Source organism: Bos indicus x Bos taurus, chromosome 12 (assembly GCF_003369695.1).
Source record: "Bos indicus x Bos taurus breed Angus x Brahman F1 hybrid chromosome 12, Bos_hybrid_MaternalHap_v2.0, whole genome shotgun sequence".
NCBI lineage: Eukaryota > Metazoa > Chordata > Mammalia > Artiodactyla > Bovidae > Bos > Bos indicus x Bos taurus.
The window spans coordinates 17,785,085-17,793,242 of NC_040087.1; the positions used below are offsets into that span (position 1 = coordinate 17,785,085).

The window sequence follows — 8,158 nt, forward strand, 5'->3', positions numbered from 1 at the left end:
TGTGCCATCTGGTCAAGCACCTGAGTTTGGAGGGGAGGGTCAAAGCCAGAGCCTAAGCACCCCATCCTACTTCTGGTTTTCCTGGGCTGAAAACCAGTACATTCACTATTTACGCCCTTCTCAGCTTCTTGCATTGAATGAATCTTAAGCAACACATTTTTAACCCTCTTGGGCAGGTTTATTTTGTGTATCAATGTGACTAGGCTACAGCACCCAGTTCAGTTATTCAATCAAATACCAATCTGGGTGTTGCTGTGATGGTATTCTACAGATATGATTAACATCTACTTCACTTGGCTGTAAATGAAGATTATCTTCACAATCTGCTGCATGGCTTTGTCCAGTCAGCTGAACGGTCTTAAGAGCAAAACTGAAGTTTCTCTGAGGAAGAAGAAATTCGCCTGTAAAGAGCAGCATCGGCTCTTACCCAAGATTTTCCAGCCTGCCCTTCCTGATGGCCTGCACTACAGATCTCAGATCTGCCGAGCCAGCCCCACAATCACATAAGCCAACTCTTTGTGATAAATACCTCCCTCTCCCCTATATATGTGTGTGTGTGTGTTTCTGTTTTTTTTTCTCCTACAGAACTTTGAAAGACACACCTGTTTTCCCTTTACAGTACTTATCTCAATTCAGGGTTATGTACTTTGCATTTATTTGTATATTTGTCACTTTTCCTAGTTAGTCTACAGCCTGTATGTATACATGTGACTAATTGGTAGAATAGCTGGTCAAAAGTTATGTACATTTGGAAGATGAAAAATATTGTTAAATTAGCTTCCCTGGAAGGATCTACACTCTTACTAGATTATAGGCTTTATGTTCTTGTCTTCCTATGTGTTCTCAGCACATAGTACCTGTTCAATAAATATGGACAGATGGAATTCTAGGAGGAGAAACATGAATTAAGGCAGAAAGTCCTGAAGGTATGCTAGGCTGTGGAGTTCCGATCATAACATATCCATTTGGCTGTCCAAATTCAATGCCATTCATTAATGAGTTTTTTTATTCAGATTACACACTGAACAAAATTTCTCTAATAGTTTGAGCTCCTCTGTGGCCTGTCTATAAGGAATCTTCTCTGGTCAGGCTCACCTGGCCAGTCAGCTCTCCCCAAACTAACTTTCCACTCAAACATCTGTATTCTTAATCATTCTGGGAATCAGTCTGATCAAAACAGTCTGATCCAGAAGAACAAGGAAAGACAAATCATATTTTTGACTAAACTACAACTCCAATTAAGGGGAGAAAAGAAAAATAGAGCATAAGGAGAAATTGTCCAAGAGCTGGGAAATCGCTAAAGCACCCACATCTGTAGGGGGGTGGCACCTTTGTGAACCTTGCCTTCTCAGCTACACTGATCTCATACCAGCCTCTGTTTAGGAAGCCAGGGCAAGCACTTGTCCGGCTTGTTCCTGAAAAGACTTACGGCAGGTGGACCTTGATGGTAATTCTTCTTGATTAACAACAAACCTAAAGTGGTAAAAGGAGGAGGTTTGTCCAGGATCACATAACTTTTACATAGACATTCAGAGAACAAGCGTTAGCTTCCTCTGAGTACAAAGCTTCTGCCAAAGAACCAAACTGAAGACGCAACAGGAAGAGTATCTGATCTGGGCAGAATGTTGAGTCCAGAAGACTTGAGGACAGTCTTAGATTATGACTAGAGTTCTGTGATCTATAATTCAAATTTTATGCTTTTGTAATTTCCTTATTTCAGTCACTTGAGTTCTTTTAGATTTTTTATTTATAGAGTATGCAAAATGTAAAAAAGAAAAAAATTAGATGTTATCTTTCATTTATTTTTAATTGATATATAATTGACATATAATGTCATATTAGTTTCAAGTATCAGTACAGTTCAGTTGCTCAGTCATGTCCGACTCTTTGCGACCCCATGAATCACAACACGCCAGGCCTCCCTGTCCATCACCAACTCCCAGAGTTCACCCAGACTCACGTCCACCGAGTCAGTGATGCCATCCAGCCATCTATCCACTATCATCCCCTTCTCCTCCTGCCCTAATCCCTCCCAGCATCAGAGTCTTTTCCAATGAGTCAACTCTTCGCATGAGGTGGCCAAAGTACTGGAGTTTCAGCTTTAGCATCATTCCTTCCAAAGAAATCCCAGGGCTGATCTCCTTCAGAATGGACTGGTTGGATCTCCTTGCAGTCCAAGGGACTCTCAAGAGTCTTCTCCAACACCACACTTCAAAAGCATCAATTCTTTGGCACTCAGCCTTCTTCACAGTCCAACTCTCACATCCATACGTGACCACAGGAAAAACCATAGCCTTGACTAGACGGACTCTTGTTGGCAAAGTAATGTCTCTGTTTTTGAATATGCTATCTAGGTTGGTCATAACTTTCCTTCCAAGGAGTAAGCGTCTTTTAATTTCATGGCTGCAATCACCATCTGCAGTGATTTTGGAACCCAAAAAAATAAAGTCTGACACTGTTTCCACTGTTTCCCCATCTATTTCCCATGAAGTGATGGGACCAGATGCCATGATCTTCGTTTTCTGAATGTTGAGCTTTAAGCCAACTTTTTCACTCTCCTCTTTCACTTTCATTGAGAGGCTTTTTAGTTCCTCTTCACTTTCTGCCATAAGGGTGGTGTCATCTGCATATCTGAAGTTATTCATATTTCTCCCAGAAATCTTGATTCCAGCTTATGCTTCTTCCAGCCCAGCGTTTCTCATGATGTACCCTGCATGTAAGTTAAATAAGCATGGTGACAATAGACAGCCTTGACATACGCCTTTTCCTATTTGGAACCAGTCTGTTGTTCCATGTCCCGTTCTAACTGTTGCTTCCTGACCTGCATACAGATTTCTCAAGAGGCAGGTCAGGTGGTCTGGTATTCCCATCTCTTTCAGAATTTCCCACAGCTTATTGTGATCCACACAGTCAAAGGCTTTGGCATAGTCAATAAAGCAGAAATAGATGTTTTTCTGGAACTCTCTTGCTTTTTCCATGATCCAGCAGATGTTGGAAATTTGATCTCTGGTTCCTCTGCCCTTTCTAAAACCAGCTTGAACATCAGGAAGTTCACAGTTCACGTATTGCTGAAGCCTGGCTTGGAGAATTTTGAGCATTACTTTACTAGCGTGTGAGATGAGTGCAATTGTGCAGTAGTTTGAGCATTCTTTGGCATTGCCTTTCTTTGGAATTGGAATGAAAACTGACCTTTTCCAGTCCTGTGGCCACTGCTGAATTTTCCAAATTTGCTGGCATATTAAGTGCAGCACTTTCACAGCATTATCTGTAAGGATTTGAAATAGTTCAACTGGAATTTCATCACCTCCACTAGCTTTGTTCGTAGTGATGCTTTCAAGTATACAACATTATAATTCAATATTTGTATCTAAAAAAGGAAAACGTTGAGTCCAGTGGTTAAGACACTGTGCTTCCACAGCAGGGGGCATGGGTTCCATCCCTGGTCTGGGAACTAAGATTCTGCATGCCTCATGCCATGGCCAAAAAAAGTAGGGGGGGGGGTGCTTTTTGATTCTAGCCATAACATGGTAGTTTTCATTAAACAAAATGAAAATTGTTAAAAGCTGGACAAAATATTTAACACACCATTTGAAAGAATTTGGGAAGTGACCAACACAGATGATCCCTAAGAGAAGGTGGGCACATCAACATGACCTCCATATTCACCCTGGCTCAACTCACAGGGCAAGGAACAGAGTACGAGGCTGCTACTTTACTAGTCTGTTGCACAAAGAAGCCAGATTGGAGTTTGAAGTTGCCAAAGTGGCTGGGACTTAAGTGGTAAAATCGCAGAGAGAAGGAAATTTCAGAGAAGTGAACCCAAAGGCTAGATGCAATCTCCCCTTGAGCTGTCTGACAGCTCCTAAGCTGAGCAAAGACAGCAGAGACTGCAACAAACCTAATAGAAAGCAGCAACTGGGAGACTGATGCACTGTGCAGTTTTTGCAGCCGTGTGGTATTAATGAGGTGGGAGTACAAGGTGCACCAAAGTGAAATAGCAACACTCAGACTTCTGATCCAGACCTCAGAAAGACCTCATCCTGGTACTGAAGCCAAAACCAAAAGAGACCAAAGCTAATAAATTAACCCTTGACATATTAAGGTGATTTGTCTGTATTAACTGCCTCCCTTTTAGAAGGAACATAAAATAATACAGAGCCTCTAAGAGTGAATAACCAGTATGCTAAAATAGGAGGAAAAATGGAATAATAAAAAGTATTTTATTCCTCCCCTCAAAAAACAGAAGAAAGGAGAAATAAAGTAATAAAAAACAGAAATTGAAACAAGAAAGTACATATAAACATTTCAATAATTACATTAAATGTTAATAGATTATTACTCCAATTAAAAGAAAAAATTGCTTTTGGATAAAAAATCAAAATCTCTATGCTATTAATGAGACAATTGTAAGGACAGAAGATTAAAAAACAAAAAAGAATTGAAAAAAAATATGTCATGTAAACCTCAGATATGCAGATGACACCACCCTTATGGCAGAAAGTTAAGAGGAACTAAAAAGCCTCTTGATGAAAGTGAAAGTGGAGAGTGAAAAAGTTGGCTTAAAGCTCAACATTCAGAAAACGAAGATCATGGCATTCGGTCCCATCACTTCATGGGAAATAGATGGGGAAACAGGGGATACAGTGTCAGACTTTTGGTGACTGCAGCCATGAACTTAAAAGACGTTTACTCCTTGGAAGGAAAGTTATGACCAACATAGATAGCATATTCAAAAGCAGAGACATTACTTTGCCAACAAAAGTCCGTCTAGTCAAGGCTATGGTTTTTCCTGTGGTCGTGTATGGATGTGAGAGTTGGACTGTGAAGAAAGCTGAGCACCGAAGAATTGATGCTTTTGAAGTGTGGTGTTGGAGAAGACTCTTGAGAGTCCCTTGGACTGCAAGGAGATCCAACCAGTCCATTCTGAAGGAGATCAGCCCCGGGATTTCTTTGGAAGGAATGATGCTAAAGCTGAAACTCCAGTACTTTGGCCACCTCATGCGAAGAGTTGACTCATTGGAAAAGACTCTGATGCTGGGAGGGATTGGGGGCAGGAGGAGAAGGGGACGACAGAGGATGAGATGGCTGGATGGCATCACTGACTTGATGGATGTGAGTCTGAGTGAACTCTGGGGGTTGGTGATGGACAGGGAGGCCTGGCGTGCTGCGATGCATGGGGTTGAAGAGTTGGACACGACTGAGCGACTGAACTGAACTGAACTGAAACACTAACCAAAAGAAAATTAGTGTAGCTATATTAATATCAGACAATACAGGTTTTAGGGGAAGAAATATTTCTAGAGATTAAAAGAGACATTTCATAATGATAAAAGTGTCAATTAATGATCAAATAAAATAGTCGCAAGTTTGTAACACACTAAAGAATGTATAAGTAATTTATAAAAAATATAGCAAAATTTCATTATATATTAAGCAAAGTTGACAATTAAAAGAAGAAATGGATAAATCCACAATCATTATTGGAGATTTTAGCACTTCTTTCATTAGCTGATAGAAGTGAAAGTGGCTTTCTGCCTGTGGACGCCTCCGAGAAAGCATCGTTGAAGTCTTCCCCGCCTCCACTGCCATCATGTCTAAATCAGAGTCTCCCAAAGAGCCCGAACAGCTGGGAAAGCTCTTCATCGGAGGATTGAGCTTTGAAACAACCGATGAGAGTCTGAGGAGCCATTCTGAGCAATGGGGAACGCTCACAGACTGTGTGGTAATGAGGGATCCAAACACCAAGCGCTCCAGAGGCTTCGGGATTGTCACATACGCCACGGTGGAGGAGGTGGATGCGGCCACGAATGCAAGGACACACAAGGTGGACGGAAGAGTTGTGGAACCAAAGAGGGCCGTCTCAGGAGAAGATTCTCAAAGACCTGGTGCCCACTTAACTGTGAAAAAGATTTTTGTTGGTGGCATTAAAGAAGACACTGAAGAACATCACCTGAGAGATTATTTTGAACAGTACGGGAAAATTGAAGTAATTGAAATCATGACTGACCGAGGCAGTGGCAGAAAGAGAGGCTTTGCTTTTGTAACCTTTGATGACCATGACTCCATAGACAAGATTGTCGTTCAGAAATACCACACTGTGAATGGCCACAACTGTGAAGTGAGAAAAGCCCTGTCTAAGCAAGAGATGGCTAGTGCTTCATCCAGCCAGAGAGGTCGAAGTGGTTCTGGAAACTTTGGTGGCGGTGGTGGAGGGTTTTTGGTGGGAATGACGACTTTGGTCGTGGAGGAAACTTCAGTGGTCGAGGTGGCTTTGGTGGCAGCTGTGGTGGTGGCGGATATGGTGGCAGTGGGGATGGATATAATGGATTTGGTAATGACGGAAGCAATTTTGGAGGTGGCAGAAGCTACAATGATTTTGGCAATTACAACAATCAATCTTCAAATTTTGGACCCATGAAAGGAGGAAACTTTGGAGGCAGAAGTTCTGGCCCCTGTGGTGGTGGAGGCCAATACTTTGCCACACCACGAAACCAAGGTGGCTATGGTGGCTCCAGCAGCAGCAGTAGCTATGGCAGTGGCAGAAGGTTTTAATTACTGCCAGGAAACAAAGCTTAGCAGGAGAGGAGAGCCAGAGAAGTGACAGGGAAGCTACAGGTTACAACAGATTTGTGAACTCAGCCAAGCACAGTGGTGGCAGGGCCTAGCTGCTATAAAGAAGACATGTTTTAGACAATACTCATGTGTATGGGCAAAAAACTCCAGGACTGTACTTGTGACTAATTGTATAACAGGTTATTTTAGTTTCTGTTCTGTGGAAAGTGTAAAGCATTCCAACAAAGGGTTTTAATGTAGATTTTTTTTTTTGCACCCATGCTGTTGATTGCTAAATGTAATAGTCTGATCATGACGCTGAATAAATGTCTTTTTTTTTTTTTAATGTGCTGTGTAAAGTTAGTCTACTCTGAAGCCATTTTGGTAAACTACCCCAACAGTGTGAAGTTAGAATTCCTTCAGGGTGATGCCAGGTTCCACTTGAAATTTATTTACAACCTGCTTGGTGGAGAAGCTGTTGTCTTCAGAATCTTGGTGTAGTTGAACTGACAGTTACTGTGTTGTGACCTGGAGTTCACCATTAAAAGGGTCACCCATGCAAAGTCATGGAGTTTTTTAAATTTTTTTTGGTTATTAATGATTGTTGGCATATCCTATGCAATATATCTAAATTGAATTATGGTACTAGATAAAGTTATAGATGGGAATGAAGCTTGTGTACCATCCATTATCATGTGTAATCAATAAAAGATTTAATATCCTCTTGAAAAAAAAAAAGAAGTGAAAGTGAAGTCGCTCAGTTGTGTCTGACCCTTTGTGACCCCATGGACTGTAGCCTACCAGGCTCCTCCATCCATGGGATTCTCCAGGCAAGAATACTGGAGGGGTTACCATTTCCTTCTCTAGGGGATCTTCCCGATCCAGGGATCAAACCCAGGTCTCTCGCATTGGAGGCAGACGCTTTAACCTCTGAGCCACCAGGGAAGCCTCAAAAAAGATGCAGAAAAATGGAAAAGACTTGAATAACACAAGTAATCAAATTAACCTAATTGACATACATAGAATTTACAATGAACAATGACCTTATACTGTTGTTTTCAAAAGTATATGAATATTTATCAAAATGGGCCATATGTTAGGCCGTAAGGTGAAAGTGAAAATCGCTCAGTAGTATCTGACTCTTCGTGACCCCATGGACCATACAGTCCATGGAATTCTCCAGGCCATAATACTGGAGTGGGTAGTCTTTCCCTACTCCAGGGGAATCTTCCCCACCCAGGGATTGAACCCAGGTCTCCCGCATTGCAGGCAGATTCTGTACCAGCTGAGCCACAAGAGAAGCCCAAGAATACTGGAGTGGGTAGCCTATCCCTTCTCCAGTGGATCTTCCTGACCCAGGAATAGAACCAGGGTCTCCTACACTGCAGCAGATTCTTTACCAACTGAGCTATGAGGGAAGCCTGGGCCATAAAGCAAGTCTCAAAAATTTTCAAAGGACTGAAATCATACAAACTATGTTCTCCAACTACAAAGGAATCAAACTAGAAACCAATAACAGGAAGAAGACTAGAAAATCTCCAAATGTTTGGAAATTAAGGGATACATTTTTAAATAGATTTGTAAGTCTAAGAAAAAATTGCAACGA

General features: G+C 41.6%; 1 pseudogene; it reads left to right on the forward strand.

The window, feature by feature from the left end:
* Positions 1-5,555: 5,555 nt before the first annotated feature.
* On the forward strand, positions 5,556-6,898 carry LOC113902226 (annotated as a pseudogene).
* Positions 6,899-8,158: the final 1,260 nt, after the last annotated feature.